The sequence below is a fragment of the Lissotriton helveticus genome, chromosome 8 (assembly GCF_964261635.1).
Source record: "Lissotriton helveticus chromosome 8, aLisHel1.1, whole genome shotgun sequence".
Taxonomy (NCBI): domain Eukaryota; kingdom Metazoa; phylum Chordata; class Amphibia; order Caudata; family Salamandridae; genus Lissotriton; species Lissotriton helveticus.
Window position 1 is genome coordinate 907,635,562 of NC_136069.1, and position 18,205 is coordinate 907,653,766.

General features: G+C 43.4%; 1 long non-coding RNA gene across 1 annotated transcript in view; it reads left to right on the forward strand.

Moving 5' to 3' along the window:
- The window catches only part of LOC144771812 (uncharacterized), a 103,595-nt gene that overhangs the window by 73,352 nt on the left and 12,038 nt on the right, over positions 1-18,205 (forward strand). The window contains exon 2 of the long non-coding RNA XR_013599488.1: positions 16,248-16,343. This is a non-coding gene — a long non-coding RNA (uncharacterized LOC144771812). The remainder of the gene's footprint in view (positions 1-16,247; positions 16,344-18,205) is intronic.

An 18,205-nucleotide genomic window follows, 5' to 3' on the forward strand; every position in this document is an offset into this window, starting at 1 on the left:
AGTAGGGCCTCTCTATTGTTATTCTTGGCTCTTTTAAATGCTTTGGCAATAATTCTCTTGGGGTACTCTCGTTGCTTTAGCTTCTCACTCAGGTCTTGCGCCTGTGATTTGAAATTGGACACATTTGTGCAGTTACGCCTAAGACGTAAAAATTGTCCATACGGCAAGTTTTCACGTAGGTGCCTGGGGTGAAAACTGTCGTATCTTAACAGACAATTTCTCGATGTCGGCTTGAAATGGGTGGTGGTTTTTAAACCACCATCTTCTGCGTAAATATTCAGATCAAGGAAGACTAGTAGGTTAGGTGACATGGTACTAGTGAATTTGAGGAAGGCATTTTGGTTATTCAGCCAGATTTGGAAATCCTCAGCAGATTGTCGGTCACCTTCCCAGATGACTAGGACGTCATCTATATACCTCCTCCAACATTTTATGTTTGATCTGTATGGATTCTGTTCATTGAGAATTTTTGTGGTCTCCAGGTGGTGTACATAGAGCCCTGCCAGGCTCGGAGCAAAGGTACTCCCCATGCTGGTCCCATGGCATTGCTGGTAGATCGTGGTCTTGTATTGAAAAAAGTTTTTCTGTAGTGCCAATGAGATGCATTCTAGAACCAGTCCTCGTGGTGTCTGGTACTTCCATTGTGTTGAGAAGAGAACTTCTTCAATGATCACGAGTGTTTCGTCATGAGGAAGGCTGGTATAAAGACTTTCAACGTCTAGGCTGATTAAGAGTTGGCTTCCTGGGTCAAAAGGTATGTCCTGTAGGAGTTGTAAGACCGCTTTTGTGTCTTTGAGGTAGGTGTTTGTCGATTGTACTAGCGGGCGCAAGAAAGCATCCGCGAATTTTGACAGGGGTTCCAAGATTGAACCGATCCCTGATACTATCGGTCTTCCTGGGGGATTGGTGAGGTTCTTATGAATTTTCGGGATGCTGTAGAAGTACGGAATACGTGGTTTTTTTTGCTCCAAAAATTCGCCCTCTTTTTTGCTCAACCAATCGTGTGCTAGGCCTTCTTCGATCATTCCTCCGATTTTGATCCTCAGGTTCTCTGTTGGGTCCTGTTGTAGGATCATGTAATTGCGTCTATCAGACAATAGTCTTAAACATTCACTGTCGTAGGCCTCTGCAGTTTGTAGGACGATGGCTCCGCCTTTGTCTGCCGGTTTTATTATGATACTCGTGTCCTCTGATAGCGTTTTTAGTGCTTGTTGTTCTTCCCTTGTTGTGTTGTGAAAAACTCTAGTAGACGACACATCCAGTTTGTTGACTTCTGTCATGATAGCTTTTTCATAAGCTAATAGCTCCAAAGGGACCAAGGAATCTGGTGGAGTAAAGGTAGACTTAGGTCTAAGGCCGGTATCAGTTCTCAGAACTGGTGATGGTATTTCCATGAAGTAAGCCTGTAGTTTCAATTTGCGTATGAATTCTTGCATCTCAATGTTCACCCTGAAGATGTCTGGTCTCTGTGTAGGTACAAAACCTAAGCCTTTATTTAACACTTGTGTTTGTAGTGTAGTTAGTGGTTTAGGAGTGAGATTGACCACTAAGTCCCTCTCTGGTTGCTGGACGATGGTTGGTTGGGTAAGGATCCTGTCATGCTCCTGGTTTGTCGGGGGTTTCCCTGGTTCTGGTCCTCCCATGTGACGTTGTTGCCCTTCCGGTTCCTTCCCCGTGTCCCCGGGCGGGTGCCTAAAAAAGGCTGTGGATCGTAGAAAGCACCATCGAAGTCCTGGTTCCATTGTGGATACCCCTGAGCATTAGCTGTTGGACCAAACTGGAAGGGTGGGAATGGTGAGGGACCCATATATTGTGGGAATTGAGGATACCCTCTCCATCCCCGTTGTCTCGGGAATTGTTGTCTCTTTTGTCTCCAACCACCTCGGTTTGGACGGTACCTTTGACCACTGCCTGAGTTAGAACTGGCTGAACTGTCTGACCCATCACTGTCTATGTCACTGTTTTGGTTCTTATGCACATAGTCAGCTTTTGTATATGGATAAGCTCCTTCAGGTGTGAATTTGTCTTTATCCTTTTTCAGTTTATTGAACTTACTTTGTTTCAGGGTATACTCAAACTCGGTCATCTGTTGGTTGAGTTCATCCAGTCTGATTTTAAGGTCGGCGGGTGAGATGTAAGTACTCAGTTGTACCTCAATTTTTTGAATTTCAATTTTTAATTCCTGTGTTATTCTGGCCGCTGTTTTTACAATGAGGACTAACCAGTCCCTGGTGCAGTGCCAGGAGATCAGTGACCACTCCTTTTTGAACTGGGCATCTGACTGGAATATAAATGGTTCAGTTTTGACGATCAGACCTGGTGGGCCCATTTTATTCCTGAGGTATTCCGTCATTAGTAGACCATGCAGTGCCGCTTTGATTTGGTTGCGTCTTAGGTTTACTATTTCATTCCAATCATTAATGTTGGGACCTGTTTCTGGGTTGCTAAGGCCCTCGAACGGGTTGATGGCTGTGAGAATTCTGTCGATCTCGTCGTCCCCAAACGTGAGGCCATGTTCGTCCTCCATAATAAAGACCGCTGATGTATGTACCTAGTGTGTGATACTATGTGTTGTGAAGAGAGTATGACTCCCGCAGCTGTGCGCTGCCTGAACTAAGTCAAAAACAAAAGAGGGAGGTAGAGCGAAAAGTCTGGATTCTTGCTCCACGGGGATACTTGGATAAACACAGAGAATCCAACAAAAAATTGGAAGGGGGGGAGTGATCAATGTGTGTTGAAGCACTCAGTGTTTTTTAAAATACCCCTCACACACCAAAAGGCCCCTTGGTGTCATGCTTCATCATCGGGGTCTTCGCACCCCTCTATCGGGATGCGGCGTGCTGCGACCTACGACTACGCGGGAGCACTAGTAGTAATGACTATGTGTGGTGTTCGGTGTGTGGGGTGTATTTAGTTTAAGTGAGTGGTGGGGTGTGGTGAAAAAATTAAAAAATACCTGGCGCATGAGTTTGAGGAAAAAATTTATTCTGAACTCTGGCTGGTATTGTTAAAAGAAGTGCAATGTGAGGTCAGGGCTGTTATATTAGGGAACAGGACCTCTGGTGTGCGTTGTCGACATGTTTCGGAGCAAAGCTCCTTCTTCAGCACGGGGGCACGACCTCCCCACCTTACTCACGTTTTTCTAAAATAAAAAGTGTATTATACAGAAAAGTGGCAAAAAATAGGCTAAGTGTGCCTACAGCGGTCTGCTACAAGTACAATGACCTGTAGAAAGACAAAAAGGGAAGAAAACAACATTGTTTACCCTTGTAGCGGGTAGTTCAAGCAGGTGCAGTCACCTGGAACCTCACCAGAATGCTTGTTTTAAAGCCTGTGGAAGGAAAAGGACTCACAACACATACAACATAGAACACACATGTTTGGTACTTAGAGTTATTGTTGGTCATACTTATGAAGCTTGCTTGTGGGCTTCATGAGCAAAAAGAACGTCTGGGGTGTTGCTATTGCAAACTGTTGGGAAGAATGATGCAGGTTTTAATAAATCATTCTTACTCACTTAGGTTTCAGAAGGACGGTCTTTTGATCGATCTATTGAATACTCACAATGACAGGACGCTATGGACACCGTCTACCCCCATACGCTGCTCCGCTGGTTCTGAAATGGTAAACCAGAGGGCATGCTATTTATACCCTGTTTTTTAATTGGGCGGAAGCATCTGTGTTACCTAACATGGGTGTTCCGCTCCATGTTAATTGACACATGCCCATGTTTGGAGCGTCCGTCAATTAGCCATCCATCGTGCTTCTCTGTCCGTCATGTAATGACATAGCAAAAAGCGTCTTGTTATTCTCCCCGCAAGCGTATGGAAAGTGATCTCTCGCGCATGCGCAGAATAGTGTTTTTAGCGCATGCGCGTTTGTTTCCGGCACTCTTGAGAGTCACTGATTGTCGCGCATGCGCATCAGGACTTTCAGCGGTCCTTTCAGTACTTTCACCGCATCTGTTGGGATAAACAACCGTGTTAAAAACGCTGGTTTTTAACTCTTCATTGCAGCAATCCTTGAATTGTCTACCTAGAATACCCACAGAGTGATCAATACGGTGATGGTGATAGCGCTGGTTTTTAGCTGCTCATTTTGATAGTCTTCATTTCTGAGATGTACATTATTTGAAGTTTTATTCTTTCGATACAATTTAAAGAATGTTTACTAGTTGTTGGTTAATTGGGTCCACGGCACATCGTCATTAAGCCCAATTATATGGGTTCCAAGCCTGAAAACCCATCTTTGTTCCTTCTGGAAGAGCCCTGCTTCAGAGGGTAGTTGCTCTATAATTGTCCAGTTTAGGTCATTTACACAGTGTCCTGCAGTGAGGTAATGTGTTGCCATTTTCGTTGTGCTCTTTTTGCAGCGCACATTGCTCTTATGTTCGTTCATTCTTGTTTTTATGGCCCTCGTGGTCATACCTACATATTCAAGGTTACAGGGGCACTTGATCAGGTAAACCACGTTTTTAGTATTGCAATTAGAAAATTTCCTTTGCTCCCATGTTGTTCCATTACGGAAGAAGAGTTTTTTACTTTTCTTGGTCAGGTGGCAGCTACTGCAGTTCATGCAGGAGCATGACAGGATCCTTACCCAACCAACCATCGTCCAGCAACCAGAGAGGGACTTAGTGGTCAATCTCACTCCAAAACCACTAACTACACTACAAACACAAGTGTTAAATAAAAGCTTAGGTTTTGTACCTACACAGAGACCAGACATCTTCAGGGTGAACATTGAGATGCAAGAATTCATACGCAAATTGAAACTACAGGCTTACTTCATGGAAAGACCATCACCAGTTCTGAGAACTGATACCGGCCTTAGACCTAAGTCTACCTTTACTCCACCAGATTCCTTGGTCCCTTTGGAGCTATTAGCTTATGAAAAAGCTATCATGACAGAAGTCAACAAACTGGATGTGTCGTCTACTAGAGTTTTTCACAACACAACAAGGGAAGAACAACAAGCACTAAAAACGCTATCAGAGGACACGAGTATCATAATAAAACCGGCAGACAAAGGCGGAGCCATCGTCCTACAAACTGCAGAGGCCTACGACAGTGAATGTTTAAGACTATTGTCTGATAGACGCAATTACATGATCCTACAACAGGACCCAACAGAGAACCTGAGGATCAAAATCGGAGGAATGATCGAAGAGGGCCTAGCACACGATTGGTTGAGCAAAAAAGAGGGCGAATTTTTGGAGCAAAAAAACCCACGTATTCCGTACTTCTACAGCATCCCGAAAATTCATAAGAACCTCACCAATCCCCCAGGAAGACCGATAGTATCAGGGATCGGTTCAATCTTGGAACCCCTGTCAAAATTCGCGGATGCTTTCTTGCGCCCGCTAGTACAATCAACAAACACCTACCTCAAAGACACAAAAGCGGTCTTACAACTCCTACAGGACATACCTTTTGACCCAGGAAGCCAACTCTTAATCAGCCTAGACGTTGAAAGTCTTTATACCAGCCTTCCTCATGACGAAACACTCGTGATCATTGAAGAAGTTCTCTTCTCAACACAATGGAAGTACCAGACACCACGAGGACTGGTTCTAGAATGCATCTCATTGGCACTACAGAAAAACTTTTTTCAATACAAGACCACGATCTACCAGCAATGCCATGGGACCAGCATGGGGAGTACCTTTGCTCCGAGCCTGGCAGGGCTCTATGTACACCACCTGGAGACCACAAAAATTCTCAATGAACAGAATCCATACAGATCAAACATAAAATGTTGGAGGAGGTATAAAGATGACGTCCTAGTCATCTGGGAAGGTGACCGACAATCTGCTGAGGATTTCCAAATCTGGCTGAATAACCAAAATGCCTTCCTCAAATTCACTAGTACCATGTCACCTAACCTACTAGTCTTCCTTGATCTGAATATTTACGCAGAAGATGGTGGTTTAAAAACCACCACCCATTTCAAGCCGACATCGAGAAATTGTCTGTTAAGATACGACAGTTTTCACCCCAGGCACCTACGTGAAAACTTGCCGTACGGACAATTTTTACGTCTTAGGCGTAACTGCACAAATGTGTCCAATTTCAAATCACAGGCGCAAGACCTGAGTGAGAAGCTAAAGCAACGAGAGTACCCCAAGAGAATTATTGCCAAAGCATTTAAAAGAGCCAAGAATAACAATAGAGAGGCCCTACTGGAGGATCGAACTACAGAACCCAAGGAGAACAAACGACCGATATGTGTGACAACTTTTAACACCATGTCCAATGAAGTATCAAAAATTGTGAATAAACATTGGAGGATACTTACATGTGGACACCTAAACTTTGAAAAACCTATGTTTGCTCACCGAAGGGGACGAAACCTGAGAGACATGTTGGTACATACAAGACCAAAACCAACAACAGCAGTCACGCAACCATCTGTTGACATCCAGGGTCACTTTCCCTGTGGGAACTGCAGTAGCTGCCACCTGACCAAGAAAAGTAAAAAACTCTTCTTCCGTAATGGAACAACATGGGAGCAAAGGACATTTTCTAATTGCAATACTAAAAACGTGGTTTACCTGATCAAGTGCCCCTGTAACCTTGAATATGTAGGTATGACCACGAGGGCCATAAAAACAAGAATGAACGAACATAAGAGCAATGTGCGCTGCAAAAAGAGCACAACGAAAATGGCAACACATTACCTCACTGCAGGACACTGTGTAAATGACCTAAACTGGACAATTATAGAGCAACTACCCTCTGAAGCAGGGCTCTTCCAGAAGGAACAAAGATGGGTTTTCAGGCTTGGAACCCATATAATTGGGCTTAATGACGATGTGCCGTGGACCCAATTAACCAACAACTAGTAAACATTCTTTAAATTGTATCGAAAGAATAAAACTTCAAATAATGTACATCTCAGAAATGAAGACTATCAAAATGAGCAGCTAAAAACCAGCGCTATCACCATCACCGTATTGATCGCTCTGTGGGTATTCTAGGTAGACAATTCAAGGATTGCTGCAATGAAGAGTTAAAAACCAGCGTTTTTAACACGGTTGTTTATCCCAACAGATGCGGTGAAAGTACTGAAAGGACCGCTGAAAGTCCTGATGCGCATGCGCGACAATCAGTGACTCTCAAGAGTGCCGGAAACAAACGCGCATGCGCTAAAAACACTATTCTGCGCATGCGCGAGAGATCACTTTCCATACGCTTGCGGGGAGAATAACAAGACGCTTTTTGCTATGTCATTACATGACGGACAGAGAAGCACGATGGATGGCTAATTGACGGACGCTCCAAACATGGGCATGTGTCAATTAACATGGAGCGGAACACCCATGTTAGGTAACACAGATGCTTCCGCCCAATTAAAAAACAGGGTATAAATAGCATGCCCTCTGGTTTACCATTTCAGAACCAGCGGAGCAGCGTATGGGGGTAGACGGTGTCCATAGCGTCCTGTCATTGTGAGTATTCAATAGATCGATCAAAAGACCGTCCTTCTGAAACCTAAGTGAGTAAGAATGATTTATTAAAACCTGCATCATTCTTCCCAACAGTTTGCAATAGCAACACCCCAGACGTTCTTTTTGCTCATGAAGCCCACAAGCAAGCTTCATAAGTATGACCAACAATAACTCTAAGTACCAAACATGTGTGTTCTATGTTGTATGTGTTGTGAGTCCTTTTCCTTCCACAGGCTTTAAAACAAGCATTCTGGTGAGGTTCCAGGTGACTGCACCTGCTTGAACTACCCGCTACAAGGGTAACCAATGTTGTTTTCTTCCCTTTTTGTCTTTCTACAGGTCATTGTACTTGTAGCAGACCGCTGTAGGCACACTTAGCCTATTTTTTGCCACTTTTCTGTATAATACACTTTTTATTTTAGAAAAACGTGAGTAAGGTGGGGAGGTCGTGCCCCCGTCCTGAAGAAGGAGCTTTGCTCCGAAACATGTCGACAACGCACACCAGAGGTCCTGTTCCCTAATATAACAGCCCTGACCTCACATTGCACTTCTTTTAACAATACCAGCCAGAGTTCAGAATAAATTTTTTCCTCAAACTCATGCGCCAGGTATTTTTTAATTTTTTCACCACATCCCACCACTCACTTAAACTAAATACACCCCACACACCGAACACCACACATAGTCATTACTACTAGTGCTCCCGCGTAGTCGTAGGTCGGAGCACGCCGCATCCCGATAGAGGGGTGCGGAGACCCCGATGATGAAGCATGACACCAAGGGGCCTTTTGGTGTGTGAGGGGTATTTTAAAAAACACTGAGTGCTTCAACACACGTTGATCACTCCCCCCCCTTCCAATTTTTTGTTGGATTCTCTGTGTTTATCCAAGTATCCCCGTGGAGCAAGAATCCAGACTTTTCGCTCTACCTCCCTCTTTTGTTTTTGACTTAGTTCAGGCAGCGCACAGCTGCGGGAGTCATACTCTCTTCACAACACATAGTATCACACACTAGGTACATACATCAGCGGTCTTTATTATGGAGGACGAACATGGCCTCACGTTTGGGGACGACGAGATCGACAGAATTCTCACAGTCATCAACCCGTTCGAGGGCCTTAGCAACCCAGAAACAGGTCCCAACATTAATGATTGGAATGAAATAGTAAACCTAAGACGCAACCAAATCAAAGCGGCACTGCATGGTCTACTAATGACGGAATACCTCAGGAATAAAATGGGCCCACCAGGTCTGATCGTCAAAACTGAACCATTTATATTCCAGTCAGATGCCCAGTTCAAAAAGGAGTGGTCACTGATCTCCTTGCACTGCACCAGGGACTGGTTAGTCGTCATTGTAAAAACAGCGGCCAGAATAACACAAGAATTAAAAATTGAAATTCAAAAAATTGAGGTACAACTGAGTACTTACATCTCACCCGCCGACCTTAAAATCAGACTGGATGAACTCAACCAACAGATGACCGAGTTTGAGTATACCCTGAAACAAAGTAAGTTCAATAAACTGAAAAAGGATAAAGACAAATTCACACCTGAAGGAGCTTATCCATATACAAAAGCTGACTATGTGCATAAGAACCAAAACAGTGACATAGACAGTGATGGGTCAGACAGTTCAGCCAGTTCTAACTCAGGCAGTGGTCAAAGGTACCGTCCAAACCGAGGTGGTTGGAGACAAAAGAGACAACAATTCCCGAGACAACGGGGATGGAGAGGGTATCCTCAATTCCCACAATATATGGGTCCCTCACCATTCCCACCCTTCCAGTTTGGTCCAACAGCTAATGCTCAGGGGTATCCACAATGGAACCAGGACTTCGATGGTGCTTTCAACGATCCACAGCCTTTTTTAGGCACCCGCCCGGGGACACGGGGAAGGAACCGGAAGGGCAACAACGTCACATGGGAGGACCAGAACCAGGGAAACCCCCGACAAACCAGGAGCATGACAGGATCCTTACCCAACCAACCATCGTCCAGCAACCAGAGAGGGACTTAGTGGTCAATCTCACTCCTAAACCACTAACTACACTACAAACACAAGTGTTAAATAAAGGCTTAGGTTTTGTACCTACACAGAGACCAGACATCTTCAGGGTGAACATTGAGATGCAAGAATTCATACGCAAATTGAAACTACAGGCTTACTTCATGGAAAGACCATCACCAGTTCTGAGAACTGATACCGGCCTTAGACCTAAGTCTACCTTTACTCCACCAGATTCCTTGGTCCCTTTGGAGCTATTAGCTTATGAAAAAGCTATCATGACAGAAGTCAACAAACTGGATGTGTCGTCTACTAGAGTTTTTCACAACACAACAAGGGAAGAACAACAAGCACTAAAAACGCTATCAGAGGACACGAGTATCATAATAAAACCGGCAGACAAAGGCGGAGCCATCGTCCTACAAACTGCAGAGGCCTACGACAGTGAATGTTTAAGATTATTGTCTGATAGACGCAATTACATGATCCTACAACAGGACCCAACAGAGAACCTGAGGATCAAAATCGGAGGAATGATCGAAGAAGGCCTAGCACACGATTGGTTGAGCAAAAAAGAGGGCGAATTTTTGGAGCAAAAAAAACCACGTATTCCGTACTTCTACAGCATCCCGAAAATTCATAAGAACCTCACCAATCCCCCAGGAAGACCGATAGTATCAGGGATCGGTTCAATCTTGGAACCCCTGTCAAAATTCGCGGATGCTTTCTTGCGCCCGCTAGTACAATCGACAAACACCTACCTCAAAGACACAAAAGCGGTCTTACAACTCCTACAGGACATACCTTTTGACCCAGGAAGCCAACTCTTAATCAGCCTAGACGTTGAAAGTCTTTATACCAGCCTTCCTCATGACGAAACACTCGTGATCATTGAAGAAGTTCTCTTCTCAACACAATGGAAGTACCAGACACCACGAGGACTGGTTCTAGAATGCATCTCATTGGCACTACAGAAAAACTTTTTTCAATACAAGACCACGATCTACCAGCAATGCCATGGGACCAGCATGGGGAGTACCTTTGCTCCGAGCCTGGCAGGGCTCTATGTACACCACCTGGAGACCACAAAAATTCTCAATGAACAGAATCCATACAGATCAAACATAAAATGTTGGAGGAGGTATATAGATGACGTCCTAGTCATCTGGGAAGGTGACCGACAATCTGCTGAGGATTTCCAAATCTGGCTGAATAACCAAAATGCCTTCCTCAAATTCACTAGTACCATGTCACCTAACCTACTAGTCTTCCTTGATCTGAATATTTACGCAGAAGATGGTGGTTTAAAAACCACCACCCATTTCAAGCCGACATCGAGAAATTGTCTGTTAAGATACGACAGTTTTCACCCCATGCACCTACGTGAAAACTTGCCGTATGGACAATTTTTACGTCTTAGGCGTAACTGCACAAATGTGTCCAATTTCAAATCACAGGCGCAAGACCTGAGTGAGAAGCTAAAGCAACGAGAGTACCCCAAGAGAATTATTGCCAAAGCATTTAAAAGAGCCAAGAATAACAATAGAGAGGCCCTACTGGAGGATCGAACTACAGAACCCAAGGAGAACAAACGACCGATATGTCTGACAACTTTTAACACCATGTCCAATGAAGTATCAAAAATTGTGAATAAACATTGGAGGATACTTACATGTGGACACCTAAACTTTGAAAAACCTATGTTTGCTCACCGAAGGGGACGAAACCTGAGAGACATGTTGGTACATACAAGACCAAAACCAACAACAGCAGTCACGCAACCATCTGTTGACATCCAGGGTCACTTTCCCTGTGGGAACTGCAGTAGCTGCCACCTGACCAAGAAAAGTAAAAAACTCTTCTTCCGTAATGGAACAACATGGGAGCAAAGGAAATTTTCTAATTGCAATACTAAAAACGTGGTTTACCTGATCAAGTGCCCCTGTAACCTTGAATATGTAGGTATGACCACGAGGGCCATAAAAACAAGAATGAACGAACATAAGAGCAATGTGCGCTGCAAAAAGAGCACAACGAAAATGGCAACACATTACCTCACAGCAGGACACTGTGTAAATGACCTAAACTGGACAATTATAGAGCAACTACCCTCTGAAGCAGGGCTCTTCCAGAAGGAACAAAGATGGGTTTTCAGGCTTGGAACCCATATAATTGGGCTTAATGACGATGTGCCGTGGACCCAATTAACCAACAACTAGTAAACATTCTTTAAATTGTATCGAAAGAATAAAACTTCAAATAATGTACATCTCAGAAATGAAGACTATCAAAATGAGCAGCTAAAAACCAGCGCTATCACCATCACCGTATTGATCGCTCTGTGGATATTCTAGGTAGACAATTCAAGGATTGCTGCAATGAAGAGTTAAAAACCAGCGTTTTTAACACGGTTGTTTATCCCAACAGATGCGGTGAAAGTACTGAAAGGACCGCTGAAAGTCCTGATGCGCATGCGCGACAATCAGTGACTCTCAAGAGTGCCGGAAACAAACGCGCATGCGCTAAAAACACTATTCTGCGCATGCGCGAGAGATCACTTTCCATACGCTTGCGGGGAGAATAACAAGACGCTTTTTGCTATGTCATTACATGACGGACAGAGAAGCACGATGGATGGCTAATTGACGGACGCTCCAAACATGGGCATGTGTCAATTAACATGGAGCGGAACACCCATGTTAGGTAACACAGATGCTTCCGCCCAATTAAAAAACAGGGTATAAATAGCATGCCCTCTGGTTTACCATTTCAGAACCAGCGGAGCAGCGTATGGGGGTAGACGGTGTCCATAGCGTCCTGTCATTGTGAGTATTCAATAGATCGATCAAAAGACCGTCCTTCTGAAACCTAAGTGAGTAAGAATGATTTATTAAAACCTGCATCATTCTTCCCAACAGTTTGCAATAGCAACACCCCAGACGTTCTTTTTGCTCATGAAGCCCACAAGCAAGCTTCATAAGTATGACCAACAATAACTCTAAGTACCAAACATGTGTGTTCTATGTTGTATGTGTTGTGAGTCCTTTTCCTTCCACAGGCTTTAAAACAAGCATTCTGGTGAGGTTCCAGGTGACTGCACCTGCTTGAACTACCCGCTACAAGGGTAACCAATGTTGTTTTCTTCCCTTTTTGTCTTTCTACAGGTCATTGTACTTGTAGCAGACCGCTGTAGGCACACTTAGCCTATTTTTTGCCACTTTTCTGTATAATACACTTTTTATTTTAGAAAAACGTGAGTAAGGTGGGGAGGTCGTGCCCCCGTCCTGAAGAAGGAGCTTTGCTCCGAAACATGTCGACAACGCACACCAGAGGTCCTGTTCCCTAATATAACAGCCCTGACCTCACATTGCACTTCTTTTAACAATACCAGCCAGAGTTCAGAATAAATTTTTTCCTCAAACTCATGCGCCAGGTATTTTTTAATTTTTTCACCACATCCCACCACTCACTTAATCTAAATACACCCCACACACCGAACACCACACATAGTCATTACTACTAGTGCTCCCGCGTAGTCGTAGGTCGCAGCACGCCGCATCTCGATAGAGGGGTGCGAAGACCCCGATGATGAAGCATGACACCAAGGGGCCTTTTGGTGTGTGAGGGGTATTTTAAAAAACACTGAGTGCTTCAACACACGTTGATCACCCCCCCCCTTCCAATTTTTTGTTGGATTCTCTGTGTTTATCCAAACTTGAGGCTAACCCAGTCTTTGGGAGGCATCCTTAAAGTATTTAAAAAGTGCTCCCAAAAAGTGATAGGGCCACCAGCTGAAATTTATAAAATTCAAGCAAGGGGATCATCTCTTTATGGTGCTGAACTTTGGGGTCATTGTTCATCCCAATCACTACAGGCAACGGAGAACACCTTCCTTAGACAGCTGCTTGCGTTGCCAAAGAGCATGCCCCTAACTTCGCTTAGGATGGACCTTGGTATCGGTCCTATTTCTGATGTTATTGCCTCTCGCTCTCTCCTCTTCTGGCACCAAATATGGAGCACGCCAGAGCTAATTAACTACAGGGAGGAATTGAGGGAAGTAATGTGTAAACTGGGGGCTAAAAACTTACCTTGGTTATCCCATGTTAGGAGTTTGTGCTTTTCTCTAGGCTATGGTAATTTATGGACGAATCCAGAGGATTTTTGTCTCATCACCCTGAAAAAAACCCTAGTCACAGCGATGAGGGAATTTAAACTTGCCCACTTAGTTAGGAGTACAACCTCTAGCTCCTTGACTTCAAGGTTTCTTGATGTCAAGCAGCAACATAAATTGGAAAAGACCTTGGATAATATCTAACCGTTTCTTGCAAAAAAATTTTTTTCCCAATTTAGATTTGGAACTTTACCATTGGGTGCATTTACAAACAAATGGAAGGGGTCGGTTCAATCTCTTTGCCCAGGTTGTGCTGTAGCAGAGGAAACAGAATTACATGTAATACTTTTCTGTCCTGCCTACCACAGGTCCAGATCGAGGTGGGTTTATCAGCTGTGCAGAAATCTAGGGCTAAGAAATTACCATGAGGTTTTTAGGCTACTTATATATGAAACTTCACCACTTTTTGTAGTCACAACCTCAAAATTCTTATTTGCAATGTGGTGTACTAGCAGAGGAATCTTAAAGGGAACAGAGCGGGGACCAGTTAATGCTCTTGCATCCATTAGCCCTATATTCCCCGACTCCGGTGTCGGAGTTGAAAAACTTGGGAGTTTGGTTGGACGCTGGACTTACCTTTGTAGGACACACTAAAAAAATTGCTGCCTGTTGCTTTGGTCTGTTGAGAGGCTTAAGACCTGTCCTCAAATATTTTGATGCCCCAACCAGACAGCTAGTAATCCAGGCCACTGTCATCTCTCGCCTGGATTACGCTAGCTCTCTTCTGGTCGGGGCCAATCAGGCTGAGCTTACTCGTCTGCAACGGGTACAAAATGCTGCGGCCAGAGCGATTGTCGGCCTGCCCAGATTTTGCCCGGTGGCGAGTGTCCTTCGCTCCTTACACTGGCTCCCAGTGAGGAAGCGTATTCTCTTCAAGGTCCTTTGTTTAACCTTTAAGATTCTGAGAGGCATAGGCCCTGAAATTATGTCCCGCTTTCTGTCCTTCTATGTCCCCACACGCACCTTTCGCTCCCAAGGCCAGGCCTTTGTTGTAGTCCCTAGATATAGGCTTAGCCGTATGGGGGGACGCTCCTTCAGCGTAAAAGCTGCATCAACTTGGAACTCTCTTCCGGTTGAAATTCGCCTGCTGGAGGATTTTATGACTTTCCGGAAAGCCATAAAAACCTTTCTATTTTAGCTGCCTCTCCTAGTTTTCTGTTTGTCTAGCTGTGTTATTAAACTTGGATCGGTCTGTTCTAGTTTTCTGCTTGTTCCTGTTGTGTTGTGTTCCTCCTTGTCAAATGCGCCAGGATGCTCCTTAGCTGGAGTAGCTGTGTGCACAACCAAAAACAAAAACATAACAATAACATTACATTCCCTTTGTTGCTATGTAATAATGTTGTGAATGAGATGACAATAATCAGGGTTTTGTACTCTTTTTAACATGTTAGTTTTTAGTCTACTTTCTTAACTTATTTATCTTTTTAACATGAACTTTTATAGATCATGGATTGAAGCATTAGTGATGTTTCTATTTTTTTTAATATATTTGTATAATAGATTGTGCTCTAGCGGCCACATGCATCATTGTTGCCGTTTGCGATTTCTTAATTGCAAAAATTAAGGAATCGCAATTAAGAAATCGCAAACGGCTAAGCATCAAGAAATCGCAATTTATTTTGCGATTTCTTAAATTTCCTTAATTGCGATTCACAATTTGCAAATCGCAATTAAGGAATCCCTTCCCATTGATTCCTATGGGCCTAGAGGCCCATAGGAATGAATGGGAAGCCATTCTCATTTTGCGATTCGCAATTAAGGAATCGCAAAATGAGAATGCTATTTCAAGGGTGCAGGGGGGGTCCAAAGGACCCCCCCTGCACCCCTGAAATTGAACTTTAAGAACATTTTTCACACACACATGCCCCAAGGGCATGTGTGTGTGTAAAATGAAACTTTGAAAAATGCACTTTTGTGCATTTTTCAAAGTTTTCGCAAATTACCATGAAGGTGAACTTCATGGTAATGTAACTCTCCCTATTTGCGAATTCGCAATTTCTAAAGTGTGATGCATTGCATTTAAGAAATCGCAAATTGCGATTTCTTAAATGCAATCGCAAATTAAGAAATCGCAACATAATCGTGATTCCTTAAATTGCGAAAAAATAAAAAAACATGATGCATCCCAAAAAAGGAAATTGCATTCGCAAATGGCCGAATTTTGCGATTCGCACCGTTTGCGAATGCAATTTACCTTGATGCATGTGCCCCTAGGTTCCTCCGGCAACTGTTCACGATATTTGTAGGGTTGGCCAGTTACTTATCACGAGTCTCGGCTGTTATTACTGTATTCTACTGTTGTACATTATCAATTATTTTCTTTTGATGTCACAATTTTATTTGTCCCAGTAATCTTCTCTAATTATAAGTTACATTTGATGTATGTATATTTTATCTTGTTTTTATGGCTGTAAAGCCGAAATAAAGTATTTTGACTGACTGACTGACTGGCTATTCCTCCCCTTCATTGTGTGTCAATGACTCTAGAATCATCATAGCTCTGCCCCTCTATTACAAAAGGTTTTTGGTTGGGTTGACTACCTGGATTTTAAATGCAACCGAACTGTAGTGATGGATTGTGATTAAATTTTGTTAAAACATGTGTAATGTTTTTTCTAGCCACATTGCTCATTGTTGGAGCCAGTGACAGCGCCAGTGGAGCAGTAATGGCAGCTTTTGAAGGGGGAGTCCCTGCGGCGGCAGGTACGGGCAGTGGTAAGTCACATTGCTTGCTTATTGACAAGTACTTGTATATTCAGTGCAAGAGTGTTGTGAACCCTCCCCCTTTAGCAGCTACAGCGGGGTAAAGTTAATTGCCTCCCTCTACTATCTGCAATTCAGAAGACAAAAGATCACAATGAATGTTAAAAACAATGGGTTGATGGAAAAAAGGATGGAAAGAGAAAGGATGAGTCAAATGTGACAGGAGTCAAAGGATGCATAGGTTGGTGATAGGATGTATGGGTAGGTAAAGGATGGGTATATGGATGAAAGGATGCATGTGTGGGTAAATGGATGTATTGGTAAAAGGATGGTTGAGAGCACTGGATAGGTGAATTAATGGATATATATGAATGGATGGATTTCAATAGTGAAAGACTGGATATGAGAATGTAAAACTTAATGATGGGTATCAAAGGGTGAAGAATAATAGAACAATGAAATAATGAATGGATAATTGCTTGCATGAAGAAACAAGGGAGTTCTTCTGGAGAGGGACATGGACACCTACTTTGCTTTTTTGGAATGGTTTTATCAAACCTTTGGTTCAAAGTACGGGGTATTCCTGTCTACTCCCTTGTTTCACTGTATTTGTTAAGCGAGGCAGATATGTTTCCCACCCATCACATCACTTCACATGGCATTTTGCCAGTGCCGCATATGACCTAACTGCTCCATAGTTCAATTCTTCATATGTCATCAAAAAAGACACAATGATTGACACATACATACATTCAAAGAAATAAAACAAATATATATCACAAATATATGTCACAAAAAAATCACATAGACAACTGTGCAATGCCTCTTAATTATTTGATTATGAGGCACCAGTCCTTAATGTAAATACAAACAGACAAGCGGACATTTTGATTATTGCGTCAGCCTCCTTGTCTAAACCAGCCTAAGACTTGTAGTTTTACTCGCAAGGGTACTAATTATGGGGGTTAAACAAGATGTATTATGCATTGGGAATGAAATATTTTGTCCCTAAATAGCCCCTTCTATTTTATATCTTAGGCGGAGAGTCAACGCGATTCGAACCCTGTGTTGTTCGATGGGTTCTCCTCAGGACACGGACTGGGGGTCGCTGTCACTGTGAACAATAATTAAAAAATTGGTGTCAGTATGCAAACTGCCTTGCAGGGACCTAAAACTGTCAGACTCCTTAACTCCTATTAACATTTACCTTTTGCTGGCCCAAAGGGTCAGGAGTTGTCAAAAAAACACCCATACGTCTTCTGTGAATAGACAAAAACGGAAAGTCTGTTGCAGATACTGCATATCGAGCTATAGTTTGCCTGAATAGGTGCCGCTTTAGAAAACGCGTACCTTGTTTTATTGATGGTATGGACGAGAGGGGTGGATGCAGGATCGATTTTCTAAAACTCGGTGTTCTTTCACCTAGGAATTACTCTGGGTTCGTACTGCGGAGAAACAAGCATGTTGTTGTAATGCCCGTTATGTGCGTAAGCAGGGAAGATCTATAACAGATGACAAACTTCCTACCTTGTCGGAAAAAGATTTCGGCTGGGCTGCGTGCACTATTCAACGGGAGCCGCCGCACGGAGTTGCTGACTGCAACTCAATGAACATAAAATGAGGGGCAGCTCGAGTGTGGACTTTTTAGAATAGAATCGAAATCGTCTCTTGGCAGAATGCTTACTTGGAACGTTTTCTTCTGCTTCTATTTTCCGGCATCCATTTTCTCCCACCAGGCGTAACGCATGGTTACGCTGGAAGCGTGTCTACTCATATTTAAAGGGGCGGCAATGTCGGTTTGAGCAGCACGGCCAAGCAGCAGAATGTTGCAGACAAACTGATAAGGTTGCAGAAAAAACACGTGAGGACAGAAT